Below are 17,818 nucleotides of genomic sequence, written 5' to 3'. Positions count from 1 at the left end.
ATAAAGACCAGGCTTAGTGGAGCCTTCAGCAGGCACTAAGAAGTGGTCAGAATAAATAATTATTAGACACCTGGAGATAACAAGTTTCCCAAAATGATTATTCACTATGCTACTTTTAAAGAGTAGTTGCTCTCCTAACAAGGTGCATGGAACACAAGAGGTTTCTATTGCTAAATGGAAACAGTACATTAAAAATAATTCTAATCTGGGTCCTTCTAGTATTAGCACCCTTCACAAAGAGTCTGGGACTCTGCCGGAGACTGAAGCTCTCCTCCCAAAACTAGAACGCTTTCTTTTCCATCAGTCCAATAGAGCCCCATCTATAAAGACCTGGCTTCTGAGGAATACTATCTTGTCTAGTTTAGTAATGCACAGGACCATATGATCCTTCCTTAAGGAGAGAGCAACATATACCTGTACTTTAGCAGTTATTAATCTGGTAATAGGATATATTCTAGATAATGAGAGTTCTGGAAAAGTCTTTCAGTGGACTGACCTACAGGCTTTGTGGACGGTATGTGAGAGATCATTGAGGAATGTAGCAGAAATATTAATCTGTACTAATTTCTGAGCAGGGGCCATGGTTCTGGCCAAGTAGTCTGAGGCCAAGAGAGCACAGTACTGGATAACAAAAGGATATTTTCTTTGGAGTCAGGAACAATGTAGAAATTTTACCAGTGCTTCCTGATGCATATATTTGTGGAGCATGTCAGCACCCATCAGAGATAAACATATGCTAAACAATCAAGTTCTAGCCATTAAAAGAATAGCAGAGGACTAGCTATGAGAGGGAATGGGAGTGGGGTGTTTCTGATCTCACCCCAGAAGGAACAGGAACAGGGTGTCAGGAAATCTTTATTTTCCCAGAAAAGGTACACCTATAAACTGCATTCATATGAAATTCCATCTATGAACAGCCATCCATCCTCTATGAGGTCTATGACCATTAAGAAAAGAGCCAAGATGGCAAAGTAGAAGCACAAACTTAATTCAGGCTCCCCTCCAAACATTTCCAATACATGTAAAAAAATGACTGTAAACAAACTTTAGAGCTACAGAACCCATAAAGAAACAAAGAGAAACAAAGCTCCCACTGAAAGAAGCCCAGCAGGTGGACAGGAAGGATCTATCACACCATACTGGGAGCTGAGTGCAGCCTCATGTGAGCCTTGAGCCCTGTGGTTCCCAGCCCCAGGGTAGCCCTAACCAGTGACAGGCCCAAAGAAGACTTGAGGAGAGAGAATCAGAAAGAGCTGTGGTGGCTTCAAGAATTATCAATCCATAAATGCCAAAAAGAAAGTAAAAGGTCAGTGTAGAACTTTGTGGGAACAGGGTGGCAGTGGAGGCATGGCGACTGTGCAGCTGCCATTGCCTGGATGTCTCAGGAGCCCCTGACTTGCAGATTGCAGGGGAACCAAGTGACCATTCAGGGAGTAATCAATCTTGCTTTAATGTGCTTGAATCTGGATCACAGTCTTGGATACTGGTCCTGGGGCGTGTGACCAGTGAGCCAGAGCTTGTTGGGACTGTAGAGAGGGTAGCCAACTAATAGCTCCAGCAGCTGTGAAAACCCCAGCACTTGGAACAAAGCTCTATCCATTCTAGAAGCAAAGGTCTACTGTGGCAAAGTGCTCAAAAGTCAAGTAATTGACTTGGCAACATGAGTAAACAGAGGAAATGCAATCAAACCATAGATTCCTTTTTTGGGGGCAAAAAGGATCAAGGCATGGAGCAGGAGGAAGACAGCAAAGTAAGAACTCCGGCATCCAAAGCATCCAAGAAAAATATGAATTGGTTACAGGCCATGGAGGAGCTCAAGAAGGATTTTGAAAATCAAGAAAAAGAAAAAGGAGGAAAAATTGGGAAGAGAAATGAGAATGATGCAAAAAAATCATGAAAAGTGAGTCAACAGCCTGCTAAAATACACTGAAGAAAATAACACCTTAAAAAATAGACTAACCCAAATGGCAAAAGAGGCCAAAAAAGCCAATGAGGAGAAGAATGCCTTAAAAAGCCAATTTGCCAGATGGAAAAAGAATTTCAAAAGCTCAATGAAGAGAATAATTCTTTCAGAATTAGATTGGAGCAAATGGAAGCTAATGACTTTATGAGAAATCAAGATACTATTAAAAAGATGCAAACAAATGAAAAAATAGAAGTCAGTGTGAAATATCTCATTGGAAAAACCACTGACCTGGAAAATAGATCCAGGAGAGATCATTTAAAAATTATTGTACTACCTGAAAGCCATGATAAAAAAAAAAAAAAGCCTAGGAGTCATCCTTCAAGAAATCCTCAAGGAAAATTGCCCTGATATTCTAGAACCAGAGGGCAAAATATAAATTGAAAGAATTCACTGATCAACTATTGAAAAAGATCCCCAAAAGAAAACTCCTAGGAATATTATAGCCAAATTCCAGAGTTCCCAGGCCAAGGAGAAAATACTGCACACAATCAGGAAGAAACAATTTGAGTATTGTGGAAACACAATCAGTATAACACAAGACCTAGCAGCTTCTATATTAAGGGATCAAAGAGCTTGGAATATAATATTCTGGAGGTCAAAGGAGCTAGGACTAAAACCAAAAATCACCTACCCAGCAAAACTGAGTATAATGCAACAGGCAAAAATATGGTCATTAAATGAAATAGAGGATTTTCAAGCATTCATGATAAAAAAAACAGAGATGAACAGAATATTTGACTTTCAAATACAAGAAGCAAGATAAGCATGAGAAGGTAAACAGGAAAAGGAAATCATAAGGAACTTATTAAAGTTGAACTATTTACATTCCTACATGGAAAAACAATAATTGTAATTCATACAGGTGTTCTCAGTATGAGGATAGTTGAAGGGAATATATGTGTGTGTATATGTATATGTATATATGTACATACATATATATATATATATGTGTATTATAGGAGTATATGTGTATATAAATATATATTTGTGTGGGCATATGTATGTCCATGTATACATAGACAGAGGGCACAAGATGATATTAATATGAAGGGATGATATATAAAAAATAAAATTAAGAGGTGAGAGAGGAATTTATTGGGAGGAGAGAGATAGATTAGTATAACATATAAAAGAGGCAAGAGAAAACTGTTACAATGATGGGGAAGAACAGGAAGGTGAAAGGGAATGGAACAACCTTATTCTCATTGAATTTGGCTTAAGGTGGGAATAACATACACACTCAATTGGGTATCTTAACCTACAGGAAAATAGGAGGGAAGGGACAAGAGGATAGGAGGGGGATGATAGAAGGGAGGGCAGATTGGGGGAGAGGGTAGTTAGAAGCAAATATTTTTGAAAAGGTATAGGGTTAAAGGAGAAAATGCAATAAATGGGGGCCAGGATAGAATGGAGGGAAATATAGTTGGTCTTTCACAATATGACAACTATGAATACAAATATGAAATGATTTGAGTAACTGCATATGTACAACCTATATTGAATTGTTTGTCTTCCCAGTAGGGGCAGGTGAGGAGGGAGGAAGGGAAAAAATCTGGAACTCAAAGTTTTAAAAACAAATATTTTTAAAAAATTGTTTTTTACATGCAACTGGGAAATAAGATGTACAGGCAATGGGGTATAGAGGTCCATCTTGCCCTGCTTGAAAGTTAGGGGGCTTATGGGGGAGGATATAGGGGAGAACAGATTGGGGAAAGGGGTATTCAGTGTGCTTGGTGTTTTGGGGTGGGGGTAGGGGAAAGACAGGGAGGAAAAACTGTAACTCAAAACCTTGTGGAAATGAATGTTGAGAACTAAAAATAAATCAATCAATTAAATGTTAAAAAAAAAAAGAATAGCAGAGGTTAGGAAATGCATCCATTGCCAATATAAAAATTGGGGTGGCAATGTTATATTGTGCTGGACATAGGACCATATGATCCATCTAACTAAGGATGAAGCAATTAACTATTCCTGCTCAATTAGACTCCTTGTACCAATTGGAATACCCAACTAACCCAAGTGGCCCCCAACTTCTTCCCAACTGGTAAAATGGCTTTCCCCTATATCAAGGAAAAAGATTTACCCATTCAACAGTTGAATCATTATGTACTTGACTTTTCAAGTCAGGTATGTACTACAACCTTCAATAAGCCATGTCTTTCTCAAATTGATACTACCCTCAGAAGGGGAAGGGCTATCTAGTCTGGTAGTTTCTGGGATATAGTATCCAGGCAGACTTATCTGATAAAAATGGACTGGTTTTGGACATAGTTCTTTTTTACCCTCCCTGGCCTTTTCTTATTTCTTTTTCAGTGCATAGTTGCCTTGGCTCCAAGGTCTTTCCTCCTTCAGAGGTCTCTGTACACCCTGAAGAAATAGCTCAGCCTCCTAAATTAGCAGGCTTCCTTTCCCCTAGAATGGTTTTGACAACTCCTTCCCAGAAAGGACTTGGGAGAGCAATGGTTGGCATTGCTGGAAGATGCCTTGCTTTTTGCATAGGGGTAATGAAACTGTCACTATATATCTTTAGTAGATACACATTTACTTGGAAGAAATTAAAGCCACTAACTGACTTGGTGATAATTCTGAGTAATTGTTATCAGGAAGACAGTTCGTATTCAGCCCCTGGGGAAGAAGAAGGCAGACTCTTTACATAGGCCTCTAAGAAAGCAAAGACTTTATATCATTTTCCTGATGTGCCTCTCAGAGAGGGGAGATTTTGGTGAGTGGGTCAGAGAACATTGAGTGGGTAATGTTTTAGGGAGAACCTTGGTACCATTTTAGCTCCTTGTCACAATAAAAACCTGTGATAAAGAGAAACTGAGGCAAAGAGTTCCAATCACGCTCAATTTATCAGCAAGACTAGTATCCCAATAAATAAGATCTAAGGCTCCTCAGTAGCCAAAGATATTCATGACAAAATACAGAGCATTCCTGTAGTCTAAAAAGAGGAATCAATCAAAATACATATTCATGAAACTAATACATATTGATGCACATTCATAAGATTTACAGGAAAATAAGTGTAACAAGAATAGCATCGATTCTCAATAAGAAGTGCACTGATTTGCAATATTGAGATGCTAGGCATTTTGGGGTGTGTCAATCATCAACTATAAACACTCCTATCTGATTGGTTATAACATTACAAACCTTATAACCAGTGAGATAATGACATCTTGGAATTCTATGACATACAAGGGAGCTAGTTAGAACCAGTTGAAAAGAAGAATTAGAAAAGGAAAATTGGTAGTTACTAAGGCTTATTGATTAGCTAAAGTATAGATATTGATTAATGGAATATTTTACATCAGCAGGTTACTGACAGTATCAGACAAACACAGTAAATTTCCAAAAGGAGACTAACTCTGACAAACAAAAATAGGAGAAATCTGACTGGGGAACTGTCTCTAACATACACTCCCCTGTTTCCCAATTCCCTTCAGCAAGTATTTCTCTTAAATCACATGATTTTAAAGCACAGCAAAGCCTAGCTCAAAAAGCAGGATTAATTCTGATATAAAATGGAGTTAATTGATTAATTCATTTCATACCCTGGGACAAAGCTGCCTGCAAAATATTTATGACCTCTGAGCCACTTTACTACAGATGACCCTGATGTATGGTGAAGAACTGTTGACTATGCCAACAGCATCATCTGTGCTGTGGCCCTGATGTCCCGGTGCTGTGCCGGTTCATTGGCTCCGAGTCACCACCTTGCAATAGGAGATTCACTGAATTGCAAAGATCACATAGCACATGGACTAAATCATAGAGATCTGAGAATTGATCCTTACAAAGCAGAGGGGAAAAAAACTTAGAATATCTGTCTTTTATATGCCACTTTTGTCCTTTTTTTTCCCCTATGGTGACTTTTCAAGGGCAGAGGTAGGATGTGGTGTAATTTTTAAAAATGTTTTCTTTTCTCCTTAGTACTGCCTTTGCCAGGAGGATTGTCTAGTGAAAGCCCTGAAAGCATCCAAATGGTGCAAGGTCCTGTAGAAGATTCTTAGGTCTTTGGGGGTGGGTGGTGGGTGTGAGGGGTATGTGACAGGACTAGGATTCCCTTGCCTTAAGGGATTGTTTTTCCCTAAAAGGCAAAGAGGTCATTGCTCAGACCAGAATGACTTCTATCTCCATGACGGTTTCCTGGTCACCTAAAACCATAAAACTCCACCCATCTCTTGTTACGACCATCTCAAGGTCAGGGGCGGCAGGGCCTTACCCTCTCTGGTACTTCCGCTGCGCAGTCGGGACGCAGACCAGCCGTTCTCCAAGAATGGAGTCACAAAGCCAAGAGAGTCAAAGAGTAGCAAGACTTTATTATGCAGCTTCTTTTAGCAATCACATCCTAACTCCTCTTTGAGCTTCCCCACTTTTATCCCCCTTCTGCCCCACCTTCTCCTGAGGCAGAAGTTCTCACAGTGCCAAGTCTGAGCTAAACTCAAGGCCACAAATTGCGAGGTAACGGAGCTCTCCTCCTGGAACAGAGCATTTCTCACAGAATATCTGAGTTTCCTCCACAGTGTTTGTACAGTAAGGTCAGCATGCCCTTATCACTGCAAAGTCAGCATATTCTGGATCTCATGCCTCCAGGGGAACTGCACATGCACCCCCTAACATGTCCCCTTTCTTGTTTAGTGCAAAACGCCTACAGATTTTCATGTAAGGGTTGGACAAGGGGGGGAAGCGTACAAAGAGGTTAGGGTGGATTTAAGGAGGGACACAAAGGACAATTAAAAATACTTACTACATACTTCACAATGCAAATCGCAAGGAGATACAATATAACCAGAGGAAGAAGGGGTGAAAGCAATATATATAGCCAATGCAAAAGACTTAACTCTTGAAATGAACCCTAAATTTGTCGTGCCAAATCGTCTGCCATAATTTTATCCAGGGAGGCCTCATTGATACAGGAAATCAATTTATCAAATTATGCCAAATCCACTCCTATGAAGGTATTTCTAAAAATCCCTAACAAACAATTTTTAACTTTTTGCCAATTGTAATTGGACCTATTATATTTCACGGGTATAACACAAATAGGATGAAATCTATAATCACACTTCAACAAAACAGTTTCTGCAAGCTTGTCTTTCACAAATTCTAGTTTCCTTCAAAGCATCTAATTTTTGATGAAAGTCTCTACTTTAACTTATTATCTAAATACAAAGACACAGTGGTTGAAATTATCAATGAAAGCAAATAATAGTGCATATCCCTTCTAGATATACATAGAGCAGGAGTACGATGAATACAAACAATATTCCATTCAGAGGAGTCATACATAGACAGGTATATCCATAAGTACATTGGAGAAGGAGAATAGAAGATACAGTTGCAATTAGTCCCATGAGTAAAAGCCCAGAAATCACTTTTGTGCAGGTTCCCCCGAAATCCAAAATCAAAAGAGGGTAGTTCTACAAACACTATGACATCATAAACACTAATACATTGTTTAAGAGTACAGTTAAAGCAGGGTGTATTCCAATAAATTATAGTATGGACTTACATCATCTGTAAATGATTTACATTAGTAGAAGTAAGGAAGGCTTGAGGAGGTCAAATATATGTCATCACAATTACAGTTATATATGAAACAAGTGATGCAACAGGGGTAGGTGTTTAAAAACATAAATCAGGATGGAACCAGTTCAGTTTGTATAGAAAGCAGAGTGATCACAGTAAGAAACACAAATCCTGGGGTAACAGGTTTTTCAGCTCTTTGGGTGGATATAAAAACGTTCGATCTGCTTTTGGTTGCATTGGAGACCTCTTCTTTATTCCCATGTTCTGTCTCTGTGAGTTCTTCTGCTGCTGCTGGAGCTTTTTCATCTTTCTCGGTGATTCGCAGTACACACCTTGACGTTTCTTTTCTGGCACCCTCACTGGTCATTCCCCAGCTTCTGGAAAATACATAAGCACAGCCTCACCCCCAAAGTAACAAATTCCACATTACCTTCATTTGGGGGGAGTATTCGCCTTTCACAATTGTCTTACTGCCGGTGTATACTCATATTTAGCAATGTTTTTATTTAGCTAATGTATTTTGGGTGTATAAAGCAGTAGCTAATACAGCTAAATGCTCCCCCTCTTTTATTTTAGCAACTAGGTTGTAATATCTTTATTATAAGTGGTATGCCTGTAATTAATATTATTTTAAAAATGATCACAGAAAGACTGAAATAAGTTTGTTAGTGGCAGAAACATTATCAGCATTCAACTGTGTCAGAATGCCCATAGAAGCAGAAAACTATAACATATGGTTACATAGAGTATTTGCATTTTGATCAAAATATGAGTAAGCTAATGTAGTTCTATGAATACTTGCGGAAAAAGTTGGAGAAACTTGAACTTTTGATTAATAGTCACGTTATTTAGATAAAGAGGCCTAGGAAATGAAGAATGAATTGCAATATAGGTAGTGGCCTCTATGTCATAAGAGCTTGTAATTTCTGAAAAAGGTTAAAGAATCTGTATTCTGAGTGTTTTTAAGTTTATCAGTATCAATATATGTTGACGTATGTATACAGAATATTTGTTATCTGACTCAATATTAAGGAAAAAAATCATTTAACAATAATAGCATATCAGAAAGCTGTGTCTAGTAGGTAGAAGTAAAGTGAATATTAATAACTTTATCATTATTAGAATTAATATTAATATGATTACAATTAATTAGCTTGCATTTCCAGGAAGCTGTTAGACAAAAGAAGTTCCTGACTAGAACTTTACAATTGAATAGTAGACCTACATCCTTCTTACACAAAGCTTGTTTATCCTCTGATTATATTCACTTTGGAAGAAAGAGATATTTCAGAAATTGAATATATCACTTATAATAAGTTCAGACACTACTTTAACTCTTGCCTAGGCCATGGAATGACTATACATTGGAATCAAAATAGCAAAATCTGTTCTACTTTGCTATAACTTAGCTATAAGTTGTCTTGGAAATCCTAAAAGTAAAAACAAAACTTTTAAGAGTGAGATTCATTTAAGCTAAAATTGGTGGAACATAAGTAACATAGATTCTCAAGGTATTTATTAAGAAACTTTAATTTTAAGAATTTTAGAATTCTTAAATATCACAAAGTTTTTAATTTAAGAATTTTAAAATTCTTAAATATCACAAAGTTTTTAATCAAAAAAGGTATAGTAACTGAAACTTTATAGTGGCAACAATTGAGAAGCTGATCAAAGTACTTATAAGAGCTATTAGTATTAGGATCCCTCTAAACAATGGAGATATTATAAAATGAGCCTAAGTAGTTTGTATAAGTTACTGTATATGTTCTAAATCTTGATAAAAATAATATTAGGTTTCCCAATGAGCTAACACAAAAGAGTTTATATGTTTTACTGACTGATTATTCTGATCATAGAAATTTTGCTATAGAAAGAAAAAATAAAATGTGAATTAAATATAATATTAAGTGCTTTTTATTTTAAGTAGCAATTTTTCACCAATCACAACTCATATCCAATCATATGTTAATTTTATTCCTATGGAGCTATAATAAACAATAAAGATTTACTAGGTTTTTCTCACATAAGGAATTTCATTTAATGTTTTTCTTTCTCAATTGTTAGACATCCTTTTAATATTTTGCAACTTTCTTAGCAAGTTAGATTCATTGTTTAGGAACAACATAACTGAAACAAGTTCCTTTCTCAGGCTGAATGACCTTGCCTCCACAGATAGTTTCCTTGGCAGTTTCACAAAATAAGAATAACTGAGATGGACTTTAGGGAGGGGCTGGGGATGATGCCCCTACTTCATCAAATCTCATACTTGCAGGAGGAATTATTTGAATGAGTAAAATTAACCTGAATAAAGTTTTCACCAGTCTCCTCCTTTCCACATACAATAATCAATTAGCAATCATAGGTTTTAGCATTAAAACAAATTCCCACAGTTTCATCAAATCATTCTGATTATAAACAATTCATTACAGATAATATTTAATGCATTAATGGGCAGACTTCTCTACCTGCTGTCCCTCTCTCCCTGCTTCCTTTCCCAGGACTAATAAGATTGCTTCCCCATCCTGGATTATAAAATTTTCCTTGTCTCTCTCATCTTGTGTCTCCCATCTTTCCCATAAAACTTCTGAAACTACTTTATTATTTTGGAACCCATAAACAGCACTCTCCAAATCCTGGGGTCTGTCTTTCCTAGCTTTTCTGCCAGGAGACTCACACTGCTTTCTTAATACTCTTTTGTTTTGCTTCCTTACATATAAGACACTTCACAGATTTGTTTAGCAACTATATACATATACTTTTACATCTATATTTCTTTAAAGCTAGGACACGCATTACTCATATTCCCCAATGGACTCCTTGATGTAAAAATTGACAGAAATACCCTCATGATTTGTTAATTAACCATTTCTCTCCCATCAAGCAATAACCAATGGTCTTGCTCACTTTCAATCTTCCCAAACTTAATTAAATTTTCCTTTTCAGCTTCTATGAACACAAGTACTGCTTTTGCCTTAGGGACTTGGGGATTCAACACATACATCTTCATAAATTCTATGGACAGGGCAGCCTCCTGAACTTTCTTGTCAGCTAATATGTTCCCCCTCATCTCATACCAAAGATCTTATAAAACATTTCTTCATAAGAATGTTTCCCTTTTTCAAAAACAGTTTATCCTGATATCATTAACTACTATACAATTCCTAAATTCTCTGGTCATAAAATCTTTCCCAAATAATTAATAAAATTTACACAAGGAGGTTTCACAGGTCTTTTCTTCACATAATTACTAATAATTACCTTTCATAAGCATACTTTTGTAAATACTTGATTTATGCAATAACACCAAATAGCTTGGTTTGTAACCTCCTCTCTAACTTCAGGTAGAAGTATAAATAAATACCTGATTTTCTATATGGCACATATAAACATATAAGATGTAAGTGACATAATTGTAAAAAAGTTCTTTATCTTTTAGTTTTAAAAAAAATTCATACAAATATTTGCTTATCTAACACTATTTCTGGGTTAGAATGATTCCTCAATTTTTTAAGTGAGAGAATTTAACTACAATTTAGGAAGACCATAACAACACAATGACATTGTGGCATTGATTGTATTTCCAAATCATCACTTGCAAAAATTATTGATAGAAAATTGGGCTAGGGGCAACCAGGTAGCACAGCGAGTAAGAGCACCGGCTCTAGTGTCGGAATGACCTGGGGATCAAATCCGGGCTCAGATACTAGCACCAGACCCAGAAATAACTGGCCGTGTAACCTTGAGCAAGTTACTTAACCCCGATAGCTTTAAAAAAAAAAAAAGAAAGAAAAGAAAATTGGGCTAATCAAGTGTAGAGATTTTCTCCTCTCCTCATAGATGCAGAGCCTGATTATGTGTTTAGGGGTTTTGAATGGAGAGGTTCATCTGCTTGCTTAAAGGTGTGGGCTTCAATGCCCAGGGTTGTTGCTAGTGGAGTCCTTGATAAATTTAGTATGCTTCCTCTCTTTTACCAGATTGGGGAGGGTAACTTAAATTCCTTATTAGTCTTCTGCACTCTCTTTTAGCCTAATCTGGGACGAGAGGCTTTAATAAATTTTTGTAAAATGTTTTCAGCTGATTTACCTTTTACTCCAATAAACTTTATGTGTACACTCCTTTAAAAACTTCTTTGAAAGTGATAGCTTTGACCTCTCCAGGGAAAGTGATTTGTTTTGGGGGAGAGGAATGGTGCTGGTGCCTACTCCTTCACCCAAAAACCTCACCTTTCTTAACAAATCTTAGAAAACATTCCAATTTGCCTAAATGCCAAATAGTAAAATGAATTATGACTTATCTTTAGCATCAAATTAGGAGTGACACTTTTTACTTTTCACATGAATTCAATTGACTTACAGTTTCTTTCTGATGCACCGATTTATTTTTTCTAATAAGTGAGGCAGGAAATGCTTGTTCACATGCCTCTTTGACCTGAGGGAAAAATTCCCTTATTTCTTATCACCTTCTCCTCACTCCACTTGGCCAGAGTGGAATGAAGAGGAGGAGATTTTCAAAGTTTTAAAGATCTTAAAACTTCTGTTCACACTTTTTAATGCAAATAGTTTATGCAGGATACTTCTTTCTATACTCTGTGACTCAATATAACCATCATATAATCTATAAAATATTTTTCTTTTCTCCTTCTCTCTCCTCAGGAAGGGGGAGGGAAAGAGACAAGAGCATTCCAAAGAAAGTCCAGCTGCATATTGAACCTTACAGGGTGTTATATTACTCACTCACACTCTTTCACACAGAGACAAAACAGACAGAGAAAATGACAGGAGGAGTGCACTCAGAAATTGTTAAAGATCGTTTGCAGAAATCAGACATTATGCTTGATCCTAGGTAAAACTTACTTGATCATATTCTTTTTATCTGTTTCCAACAAAGACAGCTGTATCACAGTGAATGGTTCCAGCCACCCCTGGCACTTTCATTTTTTATGTTAAGCATATCATTAATATATTCCACAGAAAAAATGCAAAGATAAGGAAATGCTGGAGTCCTTCTTCCATTAGTCCCTCATTCCTCTCTCTCCTGGTTGGCTTCCAATTTACCAAATAAATTGTTATTTGTTCCCCTACTACGCCCCATCTCTGTCCATCCACCCCTGAAGAGCTAATCCACGGGGACACTACCAAGATTTTTTGTATAAAATAGCAAAGATCTTTCAATGGCAGGGTAACTCCTTGCCCTTTTACTGCCTTAAATAACTGCCTTGCCCAAATCTCTGACTCCTCTGGCTTAATCATGGGAACCTTACCCATCTTCCCGCCTAACCTTCTCTAGTCTCTGGTTTAAGGAGAACTCCGTCTGGCTTCTCGAATAATCGGGGTCCCGTTACTCACCACCCCCTTCAAGTCCCTGCTTCAAGCGCCACTTGTTACAACCGTCTCATGGTCAGGGGCGGCCGGGCCTTACCCTCTCTGGTACTTCCGCTGCGCAGTCGGGACGCAGACCAGCCGTTCTCCAAGAATGGAGTAACAAGCCAAGAGAGTCAAAGAGTAGCAAGACTTTATTATGCAGCTTCTTTTAGCAATCACATCCTAACTCCTCTTTGAGCTTCCCCACTTTTATTCTCCTTCTGCCCCACCTTTCCCTGAGGCAGAAGTTCTCACAGTGCCAAGTCTGAGCTAAACCCAAGGCCACAAGTTGTGAGGTAACAGAGCTCTCCTCCTGGAACAGAGCGCTTCCCACAGAATATCTGAGTTTCCTCCACAGTGTTTGTACAGCAAGGTCAGCATGCCCTTATTACTGCAAAGTCAGTATATTCTGGATCTCATGCCTCCAGGGGAATTGCACATACACCCCCTAACAATCTCTAAGAGTAAATTTGTGCAATCACTTATAATATCACTCCTCCACTTGAGGTACATGAACTGGGGCATTAACATTTCTAGTATACATGAAGCAGATATGTCTCATCAACAAAAGTAGAAAAATATAATTTGTCTTAATAGTCAATGGCTTTCTGAAGATTTTCAGGGAGTGACACAGCATTCACATCTTAGTGAACTGCACTACACACACACACACAATCACACATACATACAAAATGTATATTTCTCCTTCTATACCCTCTCTTTTTCTCTCTCCTCACCACCCCTTCTATGTTTTAAAGCTTTTCTGTTTCTCTTCAACCACTTGGTATTTCAGAATTCCTGGTCTGAGTCACTCTTTGCAATTCTAGAAACCAATGTAAAACTTCAGTTATGAATTCCAATAGAATGGAAAAAGTATTAACTAGTCTCATCATTGTAAATAGTTTGATGTTACATTACCATAGTCTTGCTTCTCAAAATCACTTCTTTATCTGAATTAAGCAGCTCTTCTTTTTCTTCATGAATTGCTTTGCTGTCCAGTGGAACAGATGATTCATTTTACCATCTGGGCTGGAGAAAAAGGGAATATAAATAACTGGCTGTGTAACCTTGAGCAAGTTACTTAACCCTGATTGCTTTAAAAAAAAAATAAAGAAAAAAGGAATATAGTGCTGAATAAAACTGATTATGATCAGCATAATGATGGCAAATCAACTCAAAATATCTCTTTTCCAGTGGTCTCATCTATACTTAGTTACTCTTCAAAACAAAATTAGGTGATAGTCTACAAAAGCCAATACTGAATGAATGAGAACTACTTATTACCTACAGTTACCAAATTCCTGGTAATAAGACACTACAAAAATATTCAAGTGACCTGAACTTTTTGAAAGATGAGTAATACCTTAAAAGATTAGATTAAAATCTTACCAGAATACCTTAGCAATAATTAACAGCCATCACTCAAAGCTATACATTTGCAAAAGCATAATGATTTTGGTACTGAGCTATGTGAAGCATTCAGAATCAGATATCTCCTAGAAGCAAAAGCAGAATTTTCAGAGATACAGATATTCTCTGCTTGGAGTTTGACACAGGGCTACACTTCTCCTTCCAATCTCTCTTCCCCCAGAAGATATTGCAGGTTGATGAATCAACACAATTAGGCATAAAATAAATCTCAAAAATATCTAAGTAAATAGATAGATGCATATAGCTTCAACTACAGTTAAAGATGATTTTTATAAATATAGATATAGAGGTGAATGTAGATTAAAAATACTTGCCATGAATGTGAGTCCAGGCTTGACATGTTGTAGTTCAGGTAATCAAATTTGGGTTAAGATTATAGTACCCTTTTGTTCATAATGTGTTCTGAAAGCATCACTGATTTACAATAATGACAATATTTTAGAATGCTTATATTATAATTTGATGCTGCTGATTTTCTTTTTTAAAAAATGTGTCTTGCAAATCATCTTTACAAGTCAACAATCTAAGAAATCGAATTCTTTGAAGGGAAAAGAAGCTTGTGCTAGACACCCTGTCGGAGCTTAGAAAATGCTTGTTGATTGTATCAGTATAAAGTTCATCTGATTTCTAATTGAAATGTACATAATTATATCACTCACATACTTTGAGCTCTTAGGCATGTGTGTCTCTTTATGTTGCAATTGACATCAACAATAGGAAACAATTTTGAATATTATCAAAACATTCCCATTTTTTAAAACGTAAAAACAATTAGATAAATGTCTGGTCCTAAAGAGTCAGAATGTATTATTTGCAACGTCAAGGGGAAGGCTTCCTTCCAGTTAAGGTGAAGGCTTAAGATGATAGAATTTTTTTCATTCATCAAAGTAAATTAAGCACCTACTAATAAAAGCCCTTTCCATATTAAGTAGAAAGCATTGTGTTAGGCACTCTGGGAAATAAAATGATACAATTGTGCCCTCCAGGAGTTTACACTCTATTAAAGTGAAAGAGATGCCTGATCTTCACAGTTCACTGCTTCCAAGACTATAAAGAGCTTCAGTCCCCTTGGAAATCCTGATAATGATTTCACTACTCTATATTACAGGTGAAGGTTAGGAAGTTGACTGAAATAGAAAATCAAGTGCTTTAATTAGAATACTTAACACCTTAGGGAAAACTGAAAGGGTCACAATTCTACAAATCAATTCAAAGGTTACTCTATCAATCCAATTCAATTCAATAAGTTGGTTAGCTTAAGTGCCTGTTACATTCCAGGTATCCTTGAGTCAGATGCTAGGGATACAAGGGAAATCGGTACTGTCTCTGCTCTCAAAGAGTTTACATTTTATTAAGGTTATTCATTGGCGATCATCAAATTATGATTCTAACCTAAGAAAGTGCTATAACTAAAGGCATTAGTGTAGGGAGTGTCAGTGAGGCTCTGGTTTTTGTGGCAATCTGAGGCTTTATATTCCAAGTACCTAGTAGTTAATTCATACCAGTCACATCATGATTCACTCTCAGGGATTCCTTGGAATGCCCTAGTTTCATTCTGTTTCAGTGTTTTGGCATGAATGGTTCCCTCAAATGACTATTTGGTTGGTATGTGGAATAGTCCCCAAACCCCTCCTTTTTAGAACCTCTTTGAGATCCATAAAGCTAACAAGAAATATGTTTCTTTTGTTCTAAAAATACCTCTTCTTCATGCTAACACACCTTTCCTTCTCTGGAATCTTTTATGCCAAGAAATTACTATGTTCTATACTGTACTCAACTAAGGCCTTCTAGACAATCAATGGAATTTCCCGGCCAGTGATTCAGAGGTGGGAAACCAATAAAATATTCCTGCTGGAGATTTCACATCTCAATTGATAAACATGTAGTAAGTGCCTACTATGTGTCAGGAACTGTGCCAAGCCCTGGAGATACAAAAAGAAGCAAAAGACAGTCCCATCTAAAGGGGAAGAGAAATATCTACAAATGGGCACAAACACATGCAAAGGGAGCCATATACAGGACAACTAAAAAATAATTAACAGAGGCAAGGCGCTGAAATCAAGTGGAATTGGAGAAGGCTTCCTGTAGAGTGTGGGGTTTTAGCTGGTGCTCCAAGGAAGTCAGGCATGGGGAACAGTCAGAGAAAAATGTCCAGAGCCAAGAGATGGACAGTCTTGCTCTTAGAACAGCAAGAAGGCCAGTGTCATTGGATCAAAGGTCAGGTGGGGAGTGTGATGTCTAAAGAAGCCTGGAAAACAAGGACTGAAGGGGAAAGCAATGAATGTTGGAGGGGATGTGGAAAAATAGGGACAATAATTAACTGTTGGTGGAATTGTGAATTGATCTAACCATTTTGGAGAACAATCTGGAAGTATGCCCAAAGAGTTATTAAACTACCTGTTCCTGTTGACCCAACAATGCCACTACTATGTCTATTTCCAAAAATGGTTAGGGAAAAAAGGAAAAGAACCTATATGTTCTAAAATATTTATAGCAACTCTCTTTGTGGTGGCAAAGAACTGGAAATTATGGGGATGCCTATCAGTTGGGGAGTGGTTGAACAAGTTGTGGTATATGATTGTGACAGAATACTACTATGCTAAAAGAAATGATGAACTCAATGATCTTCGAAAAACATGGATAGACTTGCAAGAAATAATGAAGATGGAAATGAGCAGAACCAAGAGATCATTGTATATAGTATCAGCAATATTGTTTTAAGAGAAACTAAGTCATTTGACTATTACAAGGACCCAGATTAGCTACAAATGACATATAAAGGAAGATGCCATCTACATTCAGAGAAAGAACTGATAAATAGAAGTATGTATAGAACGATTATACATATATATGTACATACACACATACATATATACATACATACATATGTGTGTCTAATGGTAGCCATCTCTAGGGTGGGAGGGTGGAGGGAAGAAAAAAATTAAAAGAAATTTACATGATAACTTTATTATGTATTTAAAAGGAATAGCAAGATGTACATATAGACTTGCAGTTTCATGTGCAATCATCTTTTTTATTATATTATGTTATAGAAATGCTTTTTTAATTCCATAAATATATATAATATAAAAAATAAAACTTTTACATGCACACTCAGTCTCAGCTCAGCCTCTTATTACTTATTAGTCCTTTCAGCTCTGAAACCAACTAAAAAGTTTTTCATTGTCACACAGTACTAACCCTGAGTCATCATGGCCAAAAATCAATTCCTCTAAAGTTTTCAAGTGTTCTCTTGGACTGAGGCCAGGCAGGGCATAGATGCACATGCTTCAGAAACTATAGCCTCATTGGTCAGACTTCAGTCTCCTCAACTGGCTTCTTCCTGCTTGCAGGGAGCAGAGGGACATTATTCTATCATGCACCATTCTCTTAGTTGGTTTTTTTCTTTCTCTCTTTCTTCCTTCCTTCCTTCCTTCCTTTCTTTACCTTCCTTCCTTCCTTCCTTCCTTCTTTTCTTTCTTTTTCTTTCTTTCTTTCTTTCTTTCTTTCTTTCTTTCTTTCTTTCTTT

The 17,818-nt window shown here is 37.0% G+C and overlaps 1 long non-coding RNA gene across 2 annotated transcripts in view; it reads right to left on the bottom strand.

Moving 5' to 3' along the window:
- Positions 1–6,268: 6,268 nt before the first annotated feature.
- LOC138161267 (uncharacterized) overlaps positions 6,269–17,818 on the bottom strand; it is a 32,537-nt gene continuing 20,987 nt past the window's right edge. The window contains exons 2-3 of one of the 2 annotated variants that reach the window (XR_011168316.1): positions 13,777–13,887; positions 6,269–7,875 (exon numbers count right to left, since the gene is read on the bottom strand). This is a non-coding gene — a long non-coding RNA (uncharacterized lncRNA). The remainder of the gene's footprint in view (positions 7,876–13,776; positions 13,888–17,818) is intronic. The other variant, XR_011168317.1, reaches the window with a different exon arrangement.

Source organism: Petaurus breviceps, unplaced genomic scaffold (assembly GCF_028583685.1).
Source record: "Petaurus breviceps papuanus isolate PSGF00001 unplaced genomic scaffold, PetGlider_PUasm1.0 184, whole genome shotgun sequence".
Classification (NCBI taxonomy): domain Eukaryota; kingdom Metazoa; phylum Chordata; class Mammalia; order Diprotodontia; family Petauridae; genus Petaurus; species Petaurus breviceps.
The sequence above is the reverse complement of the archived record's forward strand: the minus strand, read 5'-3'. Positions and strand labels throughout refer to the sequence as shown.